Source organism: Aythya ferina (assembly GCF_964211825.1).
Source record: "Aythya ferina genome assembly, chromosome: 9".
Taxonomy (NCBI): domain Eukaryota; kingdom Metazoa; phylum Chordata; class Aves; order Anseriformes; family Anatidae; genus Aythya; species Aythya ferina.
Window position 1 is genome coordinate 6197094 of NC_140305.1, and position 22954 is coordinate 6220047.

The 22954-nt window shown below is 40.0% G+C and overlaps 1 long non-coding RNA gene across 1 annotated transcript in view; it reads left to right on the top strand.

The window, feature by feature from the left end:
- Positions 1-9794: 9794 nt before the first annotated feature.
- The window catches only part of LOC311441308, a 54334-nt gene continuing 41174 nt past the window's right edge, over positions 9795-22954 (top strand). Inside the window, exons 1-2 of the long non-coding RNA XR_014695881.1 lie at positions 9795-9926; positions 15474-15547. This is a non-coding gene — a long non-coding RNA (uncharacterized lncRNA). The remainder of the gene's footprint in view (positions 9927-15473; positions 15548-22954) is intronic.

Below are 22954 nucleotides of genomic sequence, written 5' to 3' on the forward strand. Positions count from 1 at the left end.
CTCCAGATTGACATTTCAGCTAGCAACTCCTTGGTCTGCTCGCAGGGCAGACAGAGCAACAGGTCACCTTTGTTTACTAACTTCCACATACCATAGGTTAACTGCCTCAGCTTCTCATAGCTTGTGTGGTCTAAAAGAGAGCAACAACAAAATAGATCTAGAATTTTCATCTACATCTTTCTCAAAACCTAGTTCCCAAAAGAGGACTTCCAGAATGTAGTAAGTGTCTTGCATAGGATCACTCTATTCAGTCACCCAAGAGCAATCACGGAACAGCACAGTACCCAAGCTTTATGACCAGTTTGTCGTCTGCTTACAAGGTCTGGAACATTTTTCAAAGTACTGCTACCTATCCAGTTTTTCTTCATGTTATATTTGATCATTACATCAGCTATTTTTCATTCTTACATGCAGCATCACCTGCGGCTGAATGAACCTCGCAGATGTGTCATCGTGCTCACAGGTTCCCTTTTTAAACATTGTGTAGGAACATTACCATTCTTGTAAATAGAGCTTTTATACAAATAGGCCACTTTACATCAGAAGCCAATGGACCAGACAATCAAGTAAACAAAAATAGCTGTGGCCACAATAGCTTTTCTACTCATTCACATCAGCTGTAGCAATGCATTTTCTTTCATTATTGCTGTTCAATTGATATTAATCACTAATTAGACTCAGTTCTTCACCAACAGAACCCTGAACAGACTGAGGACATGGAAGTGATGAGGTCAGGACTGGCTGTTCTATGAGTAATAAACCATATTCTGGGATATTCACAAAAATGAAATATCGCATTTTATTTATTTTTTTAAATCAATTCTCTTCTTCACATGAGAGTTACACTGTTTGAACTGAGACATGATCCCTTTGGAGTCTATTAACTCTTCTGATTACCTACACAAATACAGCAAAGCCAATGAACTGCTTCTATGCACAAACACCAAACAAAGGCTCTGATTTTTCTGGTGGGCAAGAGCCAGCAATATTAAAAAGAAATTTGAGAGAATAAACTTGGCTCATTCATTCTGCCTAACATTTGAAGACCATGAGCAGCACAGGGGTGAAAGTATCAGAGCAGAGATGCAAGCTTAAGCCTCGTGCTGAAAACCTTTCCCTTTCAACCTGGATACAAGAGGTCTTTCAAGACAGGAAAACCAAAGTGACTGGATAATGCATTAGCTACATCACCTCTCTGGCTTCTGCATGCTACAGACCTTTAACCAAGAAAAGGCACAGGAGCCCACCTAGCTAGGTCACAACACCAGCCTCTTTTGACCAGAGCTATAATGCAGTGTTATCTTTTCTCCTCCTCCCTTCCCCCCATAAATAAATAAATAAATAATCTGGAGTTGTATTTACATCTCAAGTAAGTCAGTACTGATTGCTGACAGGTGTTCAAATTTGGAAGTTCGTTGAACTCCTTTACAAAACACACAAATGCACTTGAACTCCGCTACTAGAGGAAATGGCGAGGGAGGGATCTCAGACGTAATCAAAATGGGAAACACGATTTAGACCTAGATGAACAGAACAGGAGGATGAATTTACATTTATTTCACTGTAGCTGCTGAGTTATACATCCCTGCAGCATCACGAGAAGACCCAGTCTATTACATTTCCAATGATACTGTTAGCATACACAGAGTCAAATAGAATCATAAAACAGGATGATCTGGCTCCCAATTGCAGCTGTGACATAGTAGAGGTCCAAATATTTGCTTTGCTGCCTGTAATATGGCAGCTCAGTGAACAGTTGAAGGTACGTAGCACAGTTGGAAGTGAATATTTGTGTCCAACAGCCCATGCTAGTTACATATCCATGTATCTGTAGTAAAGGCTGCCTCCAAACTTGAGGGAGAGTCATTGTAAAACAAGAAGACTTTCACCCATGTAGTGGGTTTATGTGGCAAGGTTTTGGTAGCAGGGAGCCATAGGGGTGGTTTCTGTGAGAAAGATCTAGAAGCTGCCCCATGTTTGGGAAGGGCCCGGCTAGCTCAGTCGGTAGAGCATGAGTCTCTTAATCTCAGGGTCGTGGGTTCGAGCCCCACGTTGGGTGCCAAAAAAGACTGTCGTGGTTCTGCTCGAGTGGGCAGCCGAGCTCCACCACAGCAGCTCTCTCACTCCCCCTCCTCAAAGAGGAATGGGGAGAAAATATGTGAAAAGGGCTCAAGGATTGAGATAAGGACGAGAAAATCACGCAATAATTATTGTAACGGGCAAAACAGACTCGGCATAAGGAGATAGTAAGATTTATTGCCTACAACTAACAAGCGAGAGAAGTGAGAAAACAAAGGGAAAAAAAAACAAAAACAAAAGCACCTTCCCCCCCATCCACCCTCTTCCATCTCCTCCCCCCGAGCGGCACGGGGGAATGGGAGTTATGGTCAGTCTACAGCACTTCTCTGCCACTCCTTCTCGGTCACTCTCGTCCCCTGTGCTGTGGGGTCCCACCCACGGGATGCAGTCCTTGATGAACTGATCCGGCGTGGGCTTCCCACAGGCAGCAGCTCTTCCAGAACTGCTCCAGATATGGGTCCGTACCACGGGGTCCATCCATCAGGAGAAAACTGCTCCAACCTGGCTCCCCTACGGGCTGCAGCTCCTGCCAGATCACCTGCTCCTGCGTGGGCTCCTCTCCATGGGCTACAGGTCCGGCCCGGAATCTGCTCTGGCAGGGGTCTTCCACAGGCGGCAGCCTCCATCGGTGCAGGGCCACCTGCTCCACCGTGGTCTCCTCCACAGGCTGCAGCGTGGAACCCTGCTCCACCGTGGTACTCCATGGGCTGCAGGGGGACATCCTGCTTCACCATGGTCCTCACCACAGGCCGCAGGGGACTTCTGCTCCGGCGCCTGGAGCACCTCTCCCCCTCCTTCTACACTGACCTTGGTGCAAGGCTGTTCTCTCACTCCCTTGACTCTCCCGGCTGCTGTGTGGCGCAGCGTTTTTTCCCTGTCTTAAATATGCTCTCACAGAGGCGCAAAACAACATCGCTTATTGGCTCGGATCTGGAAAACAATGGGGCCCTTCCCAAACATGGGGCAGCTTCTAGATCTTTCTCACAGAAACCACCCCTATGGCTCCCTGCTACCAAAACCTTGCCACATAAACCCACTACAACCCACAACAGTTCTGTTCATTTATGTTCTCACAAACGCCACAAGAATAATAGCCTGGTTACCTTGCTGCTTTGTGAACTTTTCTATCTAGACCTACACCCATGCTTTGGATTCAAACATCTGCCACAATTATCTCAGGACCTTTGCCAATTTGTGGGGCCAACAGAACTGAGATAGGAGCATTTCAGATCATCTACTGATAAAAAAATAAAATAAAAAATTAAAAAATCAAGGCAGAGCAGTACTCAATATTCGTTCCTTTTCAAAGAAAAAGAAGTTGTGAAAAATAACTGGTTGTATACTTCATAGTGATGTTTCTTGGGCTTTTTCTAAAGGACAACACTTATCTGAAACATCCAGGACTTGTATTGAAGTGAAAGCAATAATCCCAGCTGGGACCAATACGTAGGCAATGCATTCCATTAGGGGATTGCTTGTCAGTGTATGGTCTGGGCTAATACATGATCCCTCAAAAACATTATGTTTGATAACAATCACAAGGATTGATTAAATTGCCTCAGATAAGATTATCAGCTTCCATCAGGTTAGCTAGTTATGCTAACACTATGTGGCAGCAGTTACAAAGCAGATGAATGCCATTATATCCTCAAAACTTCTGTCGAAATTTTCAAATCTCATTTTGGCTGTTCAGATTAACATGCTTTTCCCTCCTGCCCCCTAATACCTCAAAAAACAGATGTATAAATACATTAAAGACAACAATTTTGAGCTCCTCTTTTTATTTAAAACTTACTTAATTAAGGCATTTATACTTCTGCAAATTACTGCAAAATTCTTGACCTAGAGGTTGCTCTGAACCTTACAGATGGAAGAATTCATATGAACTTCTCGGTAGTTTTTTTCCAAATTCATTTGGCTTAAAATCCTTTCATAGGGCTTCTTCTGATCATTATCCATAAATGAAACTTAGTTAGTTAGCCAGAACAGAAAAATATTTGATTATCTCACCATGAATTTGTTCCTTAAAGCTGATTAACTCCTATTTCATAGCAGCTCTAGGCATTCTGTTATCAACAGCGACTCCCAAATAATCACATTGGACACTTACAATGAAGCAAAATTTATTTGAAAGCAAACAATCACAAATGTAGCATGCTTCAGATTTCATAATGTCATTTTAAGTATTATTGCCTATTAGGAACCACAACAGCACAGCTGAGGCAGCTAATAGAAATGAACAAGTCAGAGTTTTAATTGTAGCCTTAGAGCCATGTTCGTTAGTGATGAGCACATCCCCTTCACACTGCAAGCAGCATGCCAGCATACCTGATTTCAAAAGGGACACAGATCTGCACAGACTATCACCCCTGTCTTCCCACACCTATCTGTTGAGGGCAATAATGCTTCTCTCCTAGACTTAGCAGCTGTGTAGTGTAAAACAGTGCATACCTTAGCCAAGAAAATAAATTATGCTGGTATTTCTTTAATCAAGGCTTTAAAATGAGATGCAATTTAAAGTGAGCCACACAGATACATGGAAATGACTTGCTATTCTTGCTACAACTATCCCACCACAAGAAACAGTTTATTTCCAGTCCTGAGAAAACTATACCTGCCAAGCAAAAAAATTCCTCAAAATCTCAATACTATCACTTAGAAACACAAAACTATGTTACATTATGTTATTTCCTGTGTTGGTAGAGGTCAGCTATTGCACAGGGGTCATTTACATCTCTGGAGGCAAACAGTGGTTGTAGAACTCTTAACGCCACCCTGTTTATGTCAGTTCATGGAGCCTTCAAGAATACAACGTCTTGTACACTTCCTCAGAAGTCCCAAAGCAGAGTTCTGTAACAACAGCTGGTCACAGAAGCACAGGAAAAAAACAAACAAACAAACAAACAAACAAAAAAAAAAAACCCACACACACAGGGAAGACTGTATGGGCTTGAAAAGAGGCCAGTAAAGGATCAGTGTAAATGAAACGGGAAACATGGTCTGACATATTTATTTGTAACAGCTAAATACATGACATCTGTCTGAAAAAGTAAAATGATATGAACACAGATCTGAGTGAGATGCAGCATTGCTGTGATCTGCTAGGTGTCCATGAGCAATTTCCAACCTTCCAGACACTAGCCTTTAGGGAAGGCAACTCCCAACGGATGCAAAACAGTAACAGACTGGAAAGCTTGTCAAATGAAAAGAGAACAACTCATAGCTTGGCCTACTCTCAAGTGGAGTGAAAACTTGAGACCACCACAGGGCAGGGTCTATCCCTCCAATGGACTCCTGAGTTTCACATCACTATTTACGTGACATGGAAAAGCAGAAGCATGTCACTCGACAAAGGTCAAGTATTTCATATATTCAGAGAGCTACAGGAGTCCAGGAGAAAACATTTACATTCCACGTGTCAATAGTGTTATAGTCCCGTATTCCTGACTCTTGTTTAAAAAAGCATTATATAAACAAAGAAAAGTAATCAAGGCTTTTTTCTATATAAATATACATGTGATACAATATATACTGCACTTGAACTCTGAAAAAGGGTTCCTTTTGCATGATTTATTTTTCATTTTCTACTGATAGACATTGCAAGATAGCTTGTAAGGGTCAGCATACTCTGATGAATCCATATATTATCAATTACAGAACACTGCATTAGCATGTCATCCACAGAAAGTACATACAAAGGTTAATACAGTATGATTAGTCATTTATTAATTAGAAGATAATGTTGAATAATTGTATTCCTTCGGAATGAACACTAGCTTTCTCATTTGAAAGTCAGTAGAAACACAAAAGGAAAATAGAGACTACAGAAGAAGGAACAGGCAACTATGCTGAAAACAAATTTGGCTGCATCTAAATGACTTGCAATTTAGTGGCAAAAACCACCACCACCAATTTCACCTAGTGAAAGAAATTCTTTCACTGTTACTAACTAGTTCAGTAGACAGTTGCATTGCCTTCACCATTCCTGCTGAAGTCAACACTGCGGCCTCAACCTCAACAACCTTTAAAGGGTAGTCTCTGAGGAAATTAAGGTCTTTTCAATTCTTAACTCTAGCTCTTCATCTTCATTTATCCATAATGCATTTTGATGCGAGCTGCTAAACAAGAAAATTGTGTGAACAGTAACAGCACCACACTAAAATGGTATTAATTGGCTGCAGCCCAATAAGCAAAAGTCCGATTAGAAAGGCAAAAGCCTAAGAAGCTTTGTGTTGCAACTTCTCAGGGAGCTACTGAAATAATATAATTGGATTCTGGCTACCAAGAGCCTCCTCAAAGCCCCGAGTTGAATTTCCTAGCCTATTCAAACTTCACCTTTAATTCTCCACTCGGGGTGCACATGCTGTTTGTGATTTATGCAATTTACACATTACACTTGAGTGTCCCTGTCCTTCCCCAGTTCCTGTCCCCATTCCTCTTGAACTAGAGAAACAAAACCCCCCAACTACTATGGATCATTTTCCTCCAGCTGCATAGAATGTACCTAGAGAGCAGTAATCCATACATCTTATTTAATGAAATTTAATATTCAGGAAAGCCACGCAACAATACTGCTTTTCTCCTCATATTCTCCCAATAATTAAAACTGTTCAGTCTATCCATATATATATAATATATATATATATATATAATTATTTTTCCCCCCTGAGGCACAAGTAAGATCAACTGAAGAGCAACAAGAATTGAGATGGCCCTGCTACTTGGTTCCAGGAAGGACATCACAGAGAGCAAGCTTAAGCAGTAAAAGATTGCAATCTGCCTTATTTAGGAAGTCAGATCATTTTTTCAAAACAAAATTTCAGTCCTGCTCACTCGCACCCTGAAGTGCCCACCTCCTGCTACAGATCTAAAGAAACAGCACAGACATGTTCACAGACACAAACAAGACACAGCTGAAAGCAGTTCTGATGTTTCCACCCTCTCTCACCTCCTTTTCACACCTGTTTCTGATGGTAGCCTCCCCAAGACTGAGCATTTGGCCTTGACATGAAGTGGTAAATACCAAGTCTATGAGAGAGCAGTAACAGAAATTTCAAACAAACAAACAAACAAAAATCACCCAATAATGACCTGCTCTCCAAGGAGCTCCCTCATCAGTTCCCAGAAAGAGCTCTGCATGTGAGAGGTGTGAGCACTGGTCCCCCACTGCACTCTGAAGAGCACATTTAGGTGTTTCCCTTCTGCTCCCACTGAAAAGTCACACACAAATGCGTGCTCATTAGCACATCACCCTCCAGGTGGTACAATTCTGTTTTATCTTTTTGTACTGGAAAGACAATTTCCTCATTAAACCTGTGTGACCTCCAGGTAACTGATTCAGTGTCTTACTCCAGCCTGGATTTCTGGCCCCTTCTCATCATTACGTACATGGAATTTCAGCCAGCAATCACTAATGCTGTCTTTTATAAAATGCAATCACATGTAGCAGCACAGCCTTTGAGAAAGGCTGTGAAGAAGAGGGGCAGGGCACCAAAGGGAGAAAAAACAGACAGAAAACTGATGTTTACACTGTGTAGTCCACAGACCAGAGGCAAGAGATGCACAGCATGGCATTCAGAGTTACTGAAGAATTGCAGTGCAGAAAACCAGCAGTGAGTCACCAAGCATCTCTATGAAGGCCTCAGGTCAGTGTGATAAATACTGATTAGAAACAGTTTAAGCACTTAGCTGAATAGCATAGGAATAGCAGTCTTGGATCTTTCCTGCAAGTCACCATCAAGGATGTAGACACAGTTTAAAAAGCTTGGACTTGCAATAGGCTCAGGAGACATGTTCTTTTACAGAGATTTTTAAATAATGAAATCACTTCAAACACAGGCAACATGGTCTTCCTTTATGTTTTCTCAGAGAAGGTAAAACCCCTTACTCCAGTCCAAGCTCACCTAAAAGGTTGATTTCCCACTTTCACAGGAGAAAGCAAACTCCCTTTCCAATAAAAAGTCACGTTCTTGCTATTGGAATCAGGGGTAATGAAGGAGGGGAGGAAAAACAAAAACAGGATATAACCCACTTCCTTTATGAGCTGCATTACTTATTTCTTGGTTATTAGGTATCAAATCCTTCCCAGATAATGCATAGATAAGCACAAAGATAAAGTCAAGAACAAGACAAGGGGTCTATACCACAGACTGCCTGCTGCTTCTTGACACACTGGGAAGAAAGACATCAACGGTGAGGGAGTCCTCCAATGCTCTGCAGCCTTACAACAAAAACTATCAAATAAATAAATAAGTAAATAAATAAATAATTGTTAAAGCCATTACACATGCTCATTAACAAAAGCTGCTAACAGGTCTTGGTGCCCCTGGCTAGAAGGTGCTGGCGGCAGAGGAGAAAAGTCTGTTCCTGAGGTGAGAGAGTCAGCTCCAGGGGCTTCACCCCCTACCCATGCTCATACATGGCTGTTTGCTAGCACATACCACAACACAGAGGTGATAACAACATGCTGCTAGGGAAAAACAAACAAACAAACAAAAACAACTAAAAAGGTAAGCAAAAAAACAGGATAACATCCTGTGTAAAGGCACTACACTCATGCTGACGCACTGGTCAAGTGTGAAGTGATGTCTTGTAAAGGAAGGGGGAGTACCTTCCAAATAGGAAGGGATTGCTAACATCTAGACTGAGAGCTTTGATCTTAAAAGAAGGTTAGGGCTTAGTCCAGCAAGAGTTCTTGTAAGGTGGTAATTACTTGACTTTCCACACAAGAAAACACACTGGTTTATCTATGGAGACCAAACACCAGCACTATGCTGCTGCTCTAGGTGTATGGGTGCAGGCATTTGCAGGCCTCTCACAAGTCCCTCCCCAAACATACTGATTTTCAAAATGCAAAACACATCCAGCATGACAGACTATGTTAGGAGGTGCATACTAAGATACCCACACAGCACAGTGACTCCCCAAAACCCTTGTCTGAGGACAGGAGCCTCCCAGCTGACTGCCCCAGCCCTGACAGCCCCACAGAGGGGCCCCCAGCACCACTGCTGCATTGCCCAAGCTTCACCTCAGCACTTCAGGGGGCAGTCAGGACAGGGCACTGGGATGCTTGAGATTTTCTTTCAAACTTCTTTCAAACAAACAAACAACTTCTTTTCTTCATCTTTAAGAAGCCCCCAGCAGCCCCAAATACCAGTCTATCCCTCTCTCTATGCCTCAATATGTCCTGAGCAGTATGTTCCCCTCCAACTACTCCCATGACTTACGGGCACCCTAGCCTACCTGAGTGCTGCAAGTAGCCAGACACTTCCTTCATCTCTGCTCCCGTGAGGGTTTAATGGCCCAAGGCAGCTGGGTGGCTGGAAGGGCAGCACCACCCCAGCCCTAGCAAGGTGATGTGAGGTAATAAGTGGCACCTTTCCTGCAATAGGCTAGCATGAGGCAGCAGCCATCTGCCACTGCTGCCATCCCCCTAGCAGTGCCTCAGCACCTGCCTCAGTGGAGCCTGCCCTGAGAAACACCAGGTAAGAGGCTTCTGTGGGGAATGCTGGTTGCCTGCAAGCCAGGGCCTGCCTTAGCCTGGGCATGCTTTTTTCCATGTGGGGTCTGAGAGATCTTGGCTGGGTATGTGTGGCAGGGAAGGTGTGTTTCGTTAAATTAAGTGGTCTGGAGTTTCAGGAGTTTTTAGAGGAGTTTTTAGCTGCAGTAATTGTTTTTCCCCAGGCAACATGCTGGATATATATATGAGTAACTGGGTTCAGTAGAAGGTGTCCCTGCCCGTAGCAGGGGTGTTGAAATTAAATCATCTTTAAGGACCCTTCCAGCCAATCCCATTCTACGATGCACATCTTGTATGAGGAATGGAGATAGGAGGCCTGGAAGTAGAGGTGAGGTGTTTACCAATACAGAGCAGGCCTAGAAAAACAAGGGAAGCAACCCATGAAAGCAAGGGTTTGGGTTTGCGTGTCCCTCTGGAAAACACCATGGCGAATATACCATACATAGAGTGTATTCATTAACACGTGAACACACGGTAGGGTTGCACGGTTGTTTTTGTGGTTCCCTCCTAATGTCTTACAGTAAGCGTTATTTTATGTATCTTTATACTTTTTCTTTTTTTTTTTTTGATTGGATTTTCTTTTTTTTTTTTTTTGGTGGCATAGTAGATGATTCCGACCTCCTTTTGTAGAGACCATACTTGCCTCTGGCTTTTCCTCAGAGGTTAAGGTGGAGAAGATTAGCCTTGTTTTCTGCTTCAGATGTAATGCTTTCCTGCAAGCAGCTGTGGGCTGGACTGCGGAGTCACTATTTCAGTGTGTTTAAAAATACAAGAGCTGCAATAAATGCAATTGAAAGGTTTGGTAATCGTGAATGAAGGGGATCAAGCTTGTTACGTTGTCCTATTTCCTCAGGGAAATCCAAATGTAGAGCAGTAGTTTAAATAAAAACATAGGGGCTTTTGAATCTGTTTGAAGCACATGTTTTTTAAGAATCTGCAATGGAAATCTTTTAGGCATAAATGAAAAAAAAAAATATTCAAGGCAACATGAATTACTGCTGACCAAAGGGGCTTAGATAGCCTGAGATGTAATGGTCAGGAATTGCATTCTGGGGTTAAACTGGGCAAGTTTACTTCCTTTCAGCTAGTGAAGTGGCGGTCTCTTTGGAGTTATGAAGAGTATAAACTTACGGTTCTTCTAATGATTGGTATTATGTTTGTCAAAGCATTTGACATGTAGGTTACCTAAAGATTCTGGATGTTCATATGGTCAGTAACTTCCTACATGTATATAAACAAAAAACACATAGAAGGAATGTTTCCAGTTGTTATTTTCACAACAGTGTAAATTTACTAAGGGAAAACATGACCAAACATGTTTTATACAGATTGAGTACATTATAAGTTATTGTATTAGACTTAGAATTTAATGTGTTGACTGGAATGTCACCTTTGCAAAAAAAAAAAAAAAAAAAAAAAAAGGAAAAAAATAAAAATAATGGATATTGCAATGTGCAGAATACCTTTGTCAGACTCCTATCCAGTGCTCTGGCTGTGAGGAAGGTTCTCAGAAAAACTTTTTTTTTTGGTTTTGTTTTGTTTTAAGAATCTTGGGGATGAGGAATCTCTCTGAGATGTGAGATGCAGGACTGTTGTAGCACACTTCAATTGGGTGCTTTGGTTCATGCCTTTCTGTACCGCTTAAAAATTGAAGCAATCATTTTTTATGACATGGGACATATTGCTGCCTGTCTTAGGACAATATTCTTCATAACTTTTTAAAAACCGTATTTAAATCTTATGAAAGGTGAGAGATTTATAGCTGTAAACAGAGTGGGATTTTCCAGGCCACTTGAAGGGAAATCAAGCACCCAAAGATGCATCAAGCAGGTCTAAAAGATGTTAGTCTTATAGAGGACTGTAGTTAACAATCCTGTTTGCCTTAAAGTACTCTTGATTTTTCAATATCTTTTTCTTTGAAATGTAAACAGAACTTACTAAAATTATTTTGAATGGTATAGTTTAAAAAAAAATGTTTATTCAAGACTTCTTTGATGTGGGGACACCTGGAAGATTCAATTATGTGTGATTCAAAGTGAATCAGACCACAAAGGGACTTAAAGCCCGATATCTAGTCTGAAAAAAGCTGTCATGTAAAAATTCTTTCATGAGAGCCTTCTGAATGGCATGGCTTGAAATGAACAGCATATTTTGTGGCTAGCAGTAGGAGCACTGCTTGTGCATAGCATGTTTTTGTTTTACTGGAAGCCTGTTCAAATAGTTTCAGGAAGGAATTTCATGTCTCTTAATTCTTTCCCTAGCTCTGCAAAAGAGTTAAAATGCCATTGCTTTGTGGTTTTGTTGTTGTTGTTGTTGGTTTTTTTTTTTTTTTAAAGTGCAATCTACAGTACTATTAAATACCTTTTTTATCTGTGAAAAAATCATTGTAATACCGACTTGCTTTGCATGTTGCAGGTCACCTCTTCTATTGGTGAACTTAATCTTGCAAGTTCTGACAATATATATGCTTTTCTGCAATATATTACCAATATATGCTTATGTATAGTATTTATAAACATATATAGCTTTTTTTTCTTAAAAGAAATTTAGATACTTTATGCTTTGTGATAAAGAGAAATATATTAGTAGCTTCAGCTGTTTGCTGTATTGCCATGACATTGTACTGGGAAAGAGCACAAACAAATCATTTTTATAACTGGGTGAATGAGAAATGATTGTTTTTAGCTTCACTCATCTCTTTTTATTAACTTCAGGCACAAATGCAAATCATCAGCAACCAGATGTGTAGTCTTTGTATTACCTTATTTATGCTACATGATTATGAAACAACAATGCTAAAAAAAAAAAAAAAAGCATTTATTTTTAGATCACCCAAACTTACATGCCAAGAATTCAAGTCTGATTTGTAAGTAATTCTTGTTCTTGGCTGTATTTCATGTACATGCTCTGGATTTTGTTGTTGGAGTTTACTATATTTTTTTTCATGATTGAGAGGAGTCGCAGAATGAAGCATTGTTAGAGGTAGGAAAGACCTCCTGGAATATCCAGTAAGAGAATTACTTTATCACTATGTGTTTGCAAGAGTTTTTCAGTCTGCTTCAATAAGACCAAAGTGATCAATCATGTTTCAGCTGCTTTCTCAGGAACAATTTTGTTGATCTCAAATTTCTACCCTGTATTTCACATATGTATTTGTTCCCATACTACTTACGTTAAATAATTTCTTCTTCATGGCAGTATTTAGTAGCAGTTTAGTGCATTTATTTTCTTGGTAAATGTTAGTTCCTGATGTGTGCATCTTTTTCACATTCCACCCAAACAGAAATTAACCCTTCAATTATTTCTGTTGCTAATTCAGGGAAATTGTGCTCTGTCTCACTGCTGTGCTAGAGGTGGCAATGCTGTGATATTGCTAGCCTTGTCAGATCTGGGTCAGGTGGAAGAGGATTAATCTGCCTGTTTAGTGGTAGTGGTTTTGCATATGCCACTCAGTCATGGCCATCTTTCCTCATGTGAATATTGTTTTATGCTCTTGATGGGCTCATTGTCTGTGTTTGCCTTCAGGCCTTGTTCAGGTTTAGTATTGATCTATATCCTAAATCCTTGTCTCCCTATTCCTTTTGAAGAGGCAGCTTTTTGAGTGGAATAGTAGGCTTTTGTTCCACTAAGTTCAAAAGTAATATTTTTCTGCCTGCTTGATGTTTACTTTTGTACCCCCTAAAAAAAAAAACTTTCCCTTTACTCCACAGAGGTTTTCAGCTCTTCTGCATCCTTTAAGTGTGCCTTCCAGTTATTTTTCCCAAAGTGTCTCAGTGGCTAATCAAAGAAAACTGAATTACCTAAAGACGTTGGTTCTCTGAACAGAGGGTTCAAGATAAAGCCATCAGAGTTGCAATGCACAGCCTGGGACAGGCAATTTAGGCAGGTGTTGCTGTGTATGGCAAAAATGGGAGAGGGTAAAACGCCTCACAAGCTACTTCTTCCTATAATGTGCCTGTTTGCTTGACCAGTGTTCAGCAAGGATTGAATCTCTTCTATTGTAAATAGAAGGTAATTAAAATAGTTGCTATATAGGCTTCTGGATTTAGTGTCTGTCTTGTTTCTGTGCAACAAGCGCTTTCCTTAAGAGAGACATTACTAATTTACCAGTCAGACAAGTAGTAAGCTTGCAAAATACTTATGTGTAACAGCTCCACGGCAGACAATTAAGACAGTGCTCTCCAAGCATTGTCTGTTCATAGGATTTCAGAAGCTTTTGAAGCCAGTGATTTTGGAAAAGTTGCCCAGGTTGCAGAGCTCAAGGACCTGTATATTTCATAGAATATTTTAGTTCTGTTATTTCCACTGCTCTGGTCTTTCCAGTAACTGGAGCATAAAGAATCGTGCTTTACTTTAATGCATCTGAGGGAATACTTTTAATTTACCTTTCATTTGTGAAAAGGCAGCAATGAAAAATTGAAAGCCATGACTTTTTCTAGGGAATAAATCATCAAAAAATACTGTGAACAATTTATTTGGGTTTAAACTGGTCAAAGTATTCTTGAATACATATAGAACCAGAAATTTATTCCTGGTTAACGTGTACTCCCTTTTCCTCATGTATTTTTTAGATTCTCAACCAGCTTGTACTCAGAAGTTCTCATGATCACAAAGTCTGTTTCCATACAACTATGAATGAAATGTCACAGCTCCTCATGTTGTAGTAACAATGAAATTGAATCAAATTATTTTTTTTCCCTGTGGCTAGTGATGAATAACACGTACTTTTGAGTAATTTTCAGTTGCACTTTCTTCCCTTCAGACATCAAATAAAGCTAAAGAGCAATGATCATTGAATCACTAAATAACTTTTAGAAATAGCTAAATTTCAGGGCAGAGATGCATTCTAATTAAAAAAAATAATAATCTTGGGACTTTCAAATCATTTGATCTTTGTCTTGTGGTTGTAGTATATGTGTATTAGTCACAATTACCACTGTCAAAGCACAGTTTCCTAGAAGCCATGGCAAAAAGACAGTAAGAAATCCTTCCTCACTGACAGTACCATCACAGCAATGCCCAGCATGGAAAATACTCACATTGTGAGGATTTGGGATGTACTCTTCCTAGGATTGCATTGTAGCCTACTGAAAATGCTTTAAAGCATTTTTCAGATATGTTCCTGGTGAATAGAGGCTCCTGTCCAACTGGAATTAGCCTTCTGAAAGGCTTAAAATTTTACAGAACCAGCTAGAATGCAAAACTGCCTTTAGAGCTTGGTTTTGCATAGGTCTGGGCATTCAAACATTAATGGAATTACAGGATTCCCCACCAACCCTGCATGCTGGGAAGTGTGTGAAGGCCATTCCAAGGAGGTAGCTGTTCTCGGGACATATATGTGTGTGTGTGTGTATAAAGCATGGCTGCATGTGCTTGTCAAGCCTTCGTGATTCTTCCTGATGAAGAGGGAGTTTGGGGACAGTGATTAATGATCTGCTGGGATGAAATTACAAGGAAAGATTAAATGTTTATAAATCCATTAAGTAGTGACAAAGGAAGGGGTCTGTCGTCTTAGAGTATTTGAAAGCTGAATAGGGCATGAAGGAAAATTAATTGTTTAACATAACAAGAAAATTCATTGTACTGGGAAAGGGACTGTGGAAAGGGAATCAGACTTCTATGAACACTTATGCAGAGACAAAAGTATTTTTGCTCTTAGTGTGCAACATGGGCAGCAGAAATGCTGTAGTCATTTATGGAAACCTTTTTCTTCCCCGTGATTTTCTTCATCTAAAACAAGCCATTCTGCAGTTTGTGCATGCAAATTGTACTGCTTTCACCTTTGCCGTTCAGCCTCCTGAAGCAGATTAGAATTAGCAGCCATGTACTATGAGGATAATATTTATCACACTAACCTTTTGTTTTACTTCCATAGGTGAGAAGAAGGATAATATTTCATGGGCTTTGGTATATCACAAGGAACAGAATCAGTGCAGAGAATGCAAGCAGGTCAGCTCTGATTTAATGAAGTTCTAAGGTCTCTTTTTGACTTGAAGTATTATGGTGATTTTATTGAAATACCAGTTTTCCAGTCTTGAATTTACGAGAATAGCAGAACAAAATTGTTTAATGAAAAACATTTATTTATTTTTTTTAATTTAAAGGTAGTTTTATTGGAAACATATGTCTTATTCAAGATAAAAGATCCATGATTGACAAAAAGGGAAAACTGAGGGTTTTTTTGTGGTTATCATTCATCTGAAAGTTCTTTAATTCTTTGTATTACGGCACAGTGTGCACCTTATCTGCACTGTTGCTGTCCCAGTAGGAGGCTTTATGCCTTTTGGGCCTCTCTGTAGATTTGTGTTTGAGCAGTTAAAATTCATGCAGCATTAACTGGTAAAAAATCTTATTTCTTTGCTCCCATTTTTTAGCTGTTTACAGTTCATAAAGAAGCTAGAGAGGTTCATGCAGCACTGCAGTAACTATGGAGCTTGTGCCCTGATTGCTCACGACATTCCCCATAGGATGACATGGAGCAACAGAGGAGGGCTAGAGCTCACTTGGTTTGCCCTGGGAGGTGGAACCAGTTAATTTGGTGAAAATCAGAGAAGTAAAAAGAATGAACTTTGTCTGCTAGACCAAGAGAGAGGTATCAGCAGAGGAAAGGTGGCTTCTTTCTTTCATTTCTCAGTGTGAAGGTGTCCAGACAAAAACATACGTTTCCTGACTTCCCCACCATCTGTTCTAACCTTCATGTGTACTTCTTGCGTCTGTAGGGAATGAAAGTGCTAACTTCCAATCTAGGTACCTAGCAGCTTTGCATATGGTGTCAAACTGACACCTTTTAACTTGAAACCTGGTTACAGGAAATGAGGAGCCTTGGTGACAAATGTTTCAGTGTATTGTAAGGGAAATGCTTTTGTTTTCACTGCTGGGAAAATTTCCAGGACTTCACCATGAGGTTTTGGCGGGGCTGACCATTAGTAATTACTTACTGATTTCCTCTAGTAAACTGCTGAGAAAAATAATACGGTTTTGAGGATGTGAAGGTGTACTGCGCTGCAGTGTAACAGTTGGGGATCAGGCTGTGTTGTGTAACAGTGACTTGATCCTGAAAGACTTGAGGCCAGGGACTAAACTTCCTGGATTAGCAGAACTGGCACAAATTCGACAGTTATTTGGGGCCAGGGAGCGTGTTTTATAACATCTTCAAGCTGCTTCTAGATTGAGTGTCTGCTGATAAACTCCCCATAACTGATGTCTTTGGAGCTGAAGGATAGGAAGAGTTTACTAGAAGTATCTCGGGGTCAGGGTAAAGTGTTTGGGTAACTAAAGTGGTCTGAAATTTAATCTAGTTCTGTTACAGGTAGAAGTTTTCCAGCTGACTTAGTTCACTGAGGCCCGCAGAAGGATTTGAAGTTTTGTTTGTTGGTAGGAGAAGGGGAAATTCCTTTTTTAATCATGAGGATTGATTGTTTTGAATGGGATATCAGACATGATGGATAGCAATTCCAACCTGACATAATGGACTTTACCTGCACACCCTTTGATAATCTAATTGTTTGATCCCTTTAAAATATGAGACAGCCTAGACACAGTTTATCAATAGTTCTTCTACAATGAGATTCTTTTTCTTGTTACTCAGAAATTATGTTCTTTATTTCCATAGCTACATCATTGGAATACTAAATCTGTATGGTCAAAATCACTTTTCTATATTTTATAGAAATAAATAATTTGTAAACAAAACCACGACTGTATCTCTCCTGTGACAACTGAGTCATTTGAAGCTGTGCAAAATGAGAACTGATGCTAAAAGCTCGGGATGATTTAAGGGAAATGACAACTTCGCTCTCTCGCAATGGTAAAGAACTGTGCGTTTTAATAAAGGAAGGGAGGAACATGGACAGGCACATAGCTGCATGTCTCTGATTTATCATGAGGAACTAAAGGTATTTGTATAAACTCCATAGGCATGACAGAACACTTCCTGAGAGTAGTTTTTTGTATCTTGAATGTGAACATTCATTTTTGTACTCCATGGTTATTTCGTATACATACAAACCACAAATATTTATATAATCAATACAAAATTTTTGTGAACGCACAAGAGCAGACCAAGTAAGTCCAACAAGAATGGAACTCGAGCCTAAGAGCACTGGTCCTGTAGCAGTAGCCCACATTGGTGGGAAGGACTCAATGCGTGACGGGTCAGGCTGGCTGGTCTCTTCAAGTTCTCCATTGGTGGATTCTTCTCAATGTGTCTGGCTCCAAGAAAACACCTTCTTAGTAATGCTGGCCATGAGCAGTAGGACGTAACCATTCAATAAACAAACCATGAATTGAGATTTATAAACTTTGATATTTTTTTTTTCAGGTATTTGCTTATTGGAGCTTTCCATTTGCTTATTAGGTGAATTCAGGCATTACTTTGGGTTTCTCACACTTCAATCTTGTGTCATCTAATCAAACTGGCTACACTTCCTCAGAAATAGACTTAAGCTTCAAGTGGGAGTCTAGCTTCTCTGCTAGCATTTCTTCTGCCTTTTCTTCCATATAGCAATTACCTTTGCAATTCTTGTGTATTAAAGGAAGCAAGGTCAGTGTTCCTTATCAAGTTGCTTGGAGACTGTACACCTGAAAACCTCATCTCTGCTTGTTGGGACTTGGTGGTGTTAAAGGATCCAATTCTTTATTGTATAAGTCTAAGTCTGGGGTAACTGCCCTGAGGACAGGGTGTTACCTGCAAAGAAAATCAAGACCAAGGTGCCCTGCTGCATTAGCAGCTCCCGTCTCTCCTTTTGCAGTCCCTCCATCCACTGTCCAGCCAAAGACCTCCTACTGCCTGTAATCTTAGGGCCTGACTCTGTTTCAGGCAAAGCTACCTTGCTGTGAACTCAGTCCAGATTTTTGCTTTCTTCCCAAGTTGTTACTCATTTGTGCATTGCTTATTGGCTAAGATCTGACCTTGAGAAACTAAATGAAGAAGGACAGCAAGAGGAAATCAGCTTAAAAAGAAGGGGCCAGAGGAAGCCTGCCAACATAATCACTACAGTGAGACTTGGGAATAGGGTACCAAGGAGTACTAAGGGAAAGTCTGGTTCTCACAAGGCTCCTCTGCAATGCTTCAGGAGCTTCATTCCTGCAGCCTTCTTGCTTGAGGCTTTCTGGACCCTTCCTTATTGCTTGACCCCAAGAGCTCTTGGGATAACTTCATCACTAATGAACAGTTCTTGCAGATTTTCCCAGGTTTGGGCCAATATGCATGTACATTTCTGGAGTTTAACTTTCCCTTTTTCTTCCTTTATTTTTGATATGGGTCACAACAATTTGACAAATTAACCATATTATTGAATTTGCTATTTGTTATATAAAGATTATACCCATATGTGGCATTTGTTTGAATTTAATTTTATTTCTGGTTATAATGCTCATGCCAGCCTAATTAAATGCTATTTTTCTGCTGGAATGTAATATCGTCTCAGCCAAATAATTAGATTGGCTGATGATCTGTGACACACAATTTCTTTGTCTCTGCATTTGTAGTTTTCTTTTGGGGAGCATAACTTTGTTCCAAGTCTGTCAGCAGAGTGAGACCCAAGCAGGGTGTGTAAGAGATGCTGCATGTCCGTGGGAGATGGGCATGGCACTTGCAAGGGTCTGGAGCTCCCAGTGGGATGTGGCTTTGAAAAATGTACAGCTTCTGTTGTGTGTTTGACTTTACCTTTGTGGCAGCTGTGAAAACAGCTGGTGTTTCTTTCTTCCCATATTTCTGTTCTTTCCCCTTCAAAATGTGAATCAAGCCTTATATGTTTTATTAAATGAAATCTAATTACTCTGGCTGAATGCATATCCTTTGTTTTACTGAAAACAAAAAAAAAACTATGAAAAGAAAGTAATTATGTGAGAAGGTATGCTCTCATGAGTGACACTGCTTCTTTCAAAGCCTGGGTCCTCTTTCTACTACATTTCTTTGCCCTAATTCTTTCTCTCTGAGCTGGACTTGAGACAGGACTGAAGGTGATGGGAGACGCTTGTGCAGGTTCTGGGGCCTGATTTCAAGGTGTAGAATAACCAGCACAACTCAAAGCTTCCTAAAAAAACAGAGGAGAAAGGCTGAAGAGCCCAAATTCACTGAACTTAAGCCATGCTGTAGATACGCTGCAAGGCAGCTGCTCTGGTCCATCTGCCACACTTTTCTAGTGGCATAACGTGCTTGGCACTGGCTGCCTTGCACTGCACAGAAGTGCTTCTCCTGCCCATCCAGGGAGCACAGCAGTGGTGGTGGGGAAGGGGGAGACTGGCCACAGTGCCATGGGGTGCTGGGCACACGTGTCCTGCAGGGCAGCGCCAACACAAGGGAAAGCAGGTGACAGCCCCACACTCCCAGGAAATGTGCTGTGGGCTGAACACTGATGCTTCTTTCTACCTTCAGCCTTCTTCATTAGCTGGCACCCACATCTTGATATGCCCTTAAGTATAGGTTTCTACATGCTGGGCAGGGTTTGTGCATAGTGGGACTTCTGTAATTCCTTTCCTTTTCTGTTTGTAAAAGGACAGACTGAAGGAATGCAGCCTTTTCCTAACTAAATGTGTGCATAAGTACTTTATGAGGAGTGATTGCTGGTGAACAATTTTGGCAATGCATTTTATTTTTATACCATCTTAATGCACAGTATTATCAATTCATGTTTTTACTGCTTGAATTCCTTTTCAAACTGGAAAAAGTAGTAATTTTACAGAAGGAAGACAGATTAGTGGGATACCCTTGTTCTATAGGAATTCTATTCTGAGAGCAATTCGGATATCAGTTTCAGTATGCAAGATTTTTATTATGTACTTTTATTTTTAAATGAAACTGTCTATCATAAAAATGAATCTCTCGCATAGAGGTTCTACCATGCTGTTTTCAGCACCATTTCATATTAAAATGATGTAACTGGATAATCTAGCTTATGTAGAAAATGTTATTCAGCAAGGGAATTATTATAATTCATGTTTGGTGCTGGCACTGAGGTCTCAGTGCATGTACTGCTGACAGCACTTTACCTGTCTTATAAAGTATTCTCACCCCAGCAGAGATACCTGATGCTGCTCTGAAAGGTTCCAGTCTTACAATCATTAAAATTGATGAGTCTTTCACTGATTTTTAAAAGGATAGAGATTAGATCCTAACTTCATTGGCTGCAGATGCAATACCTTAGCACGAGTGAAGGAGAAATCACTTTCCAGTCCATCAATTTATACCTTAGAACTGAGAATAAATCAGAGGAAATATCTGGATGTACAGCGCATGATGAACAGTCCTATACAGGTACATAATTTCAGCCCCTTGTATAATGTTATATAACTAGGTAAGTCAATAATATAAAGGAAAAAAAATTCTTCGTTATAGTTTCATTTATGGTTTTGATTTCCTATCTTCCTTTTTTACTAGTAAACAATATGCAGCTAAATTATTTTTAAGGTCTTCCCTTTTAGAGAACTTAGCAGTGCCAATTTGAATTTTCATTCTTAGATCATTTTTAGACCCTAAATAAGTTTTTAGACCCTAAATAAGTTTTATGAAAACTTTCTCTTGGGTAGGTAAGTGGTCACTTCAGATAAGGCAAAGAATTGGGTTAGAAAAAGTAAAAAGAAATGGATCACTTCAGGTTTTTTTTTGTTTTGTTTTGTTTTGTTTTTCTAACTGGTACTTTAAAAACCCAAAAGCTTTCTGAGAATCATTAAATATTTAAAGTTAGTTCATTAGGAATAAAAAAAATATATTTAAGCTTTTAAATCCTTTCATCTGCTCTGATGTGAACTCGAGGGTTTAATCACAGAAACCCTTGGATGCTTGCTGATGATGCACCTGTCAGCTTGCCTTACCAGTATAGAAAGCATGGTAAGTAGGGCTAATCTTTCAAACTGACAGTCACTTTTGAAATCACTTTTTGGGGTATTGAAATGAATGTTTAAAACGTAAATAATGTTATTTTTAAGGAATATGAAAAGATTAAGCTGGTTTGCATTAAGAGAGCAATTTGATTAGGAAGTTTTAGAAGCATATAATCTGACATTCTTGCTATGTTCTAGTAAAAATAAAAATATAAAAAAATAGAAGGGCAGAATAGAGGAAGGGAGGGTAGAGTCAGCTCCGTAAGGATCATTAGGTCTTCTAAAAAAGTGGGCTTGAAATTCAAAAGAAAAGAAATAACTTAATGGTGTTTATTGTGCATGGGTTAGGCAAATGGGAGTCAAAACCCGAGTATTTCAATATTATGCTCCTAAAGGGCACAAAGTCATGTTGTAGTAAAGCTGAAAACTTTTTAAGGGCCTGCCAATCTGTAATCTGTACCCATATATGCCTCCTGCTGACTTCCATTCAGGTACCTGGCAGACCCAAGCTGCACAGATGCAGTGCCCTAGAAATCCTCTTGCAGTGGCTAGATGTGCCTTTCATTTGCTTTGGGTTCACAACTTGCAGCTCGGGGCCTGCTTTGCGCTGGGCTGTATTCTTTGTATTGACAATGAATAAATATATTAGTAACATCCTCATGATGGTTGAACTTCGTGCATCTTCTTAACTGTGTCTTTTCTTAGTGTCTCCTTTATGTAAATTCTTACTCCTGTGCCTGTTAATGATAAGATTTCATGTCAGGCTTCCATCACCCTTGTTTGGATTAAGTTGTTGAAGGTGTTAAAAACGGGAACCTCTGTTCCTGGAAAGCTCTGAATTTGCCCTAAGCAAGCTGTGGTGGGCTGTAAATTTCACTGGTGCTGTTTAACTTCCTCTACACCCTGAAGAACTGGGAGATCACCCAGTTCTTTCAGTTTTAACATGGAGACTACATTCAGTGGATCTGGTCATATCCAATGGAAATTCTTTTGATGTGTGTGATAGCTTTCTGAGTTTTTACCGTAAGTAGCATAATCAGGTATCACCCTTGAGAACTTCTGAAGAGCAAACTGTAAGTTTGCTTCCCCACAAATCATCCCTGTCAGAAATTCTTATTACACACAGGAAACAGCTTTGGAGCCACGTGGCTCTGATGGTATAATATCTCAACCAATACTTATATATATATATGTATATATATATATAAGTATTTTAAACTCTGGAATAACTTACAATCCTTTTAAAACAGTGGCTAGATAACCTCCCACAGCACTTGTCAGAAGGATCTGTCTGCCTTGGTATGGAAAAGGAATTAAATTCAGCAAAGGTGGTCTCCTCAGAAATATTCCTTTTCCATTTTTGGATAAGGTTGTATATGTGTGTGTGTGTATATATACATAATCAGTATGAGGTGTAAAAAAAATATCAAATTATAGTGACAGGTAAGAAAAACAGGTTCTTAAAGATTTTTTTTGCTAGGTACTGAGCCTCAAGTAGCAGAATGTCAAAGTGAATGAACCTTGAAGCAAAAG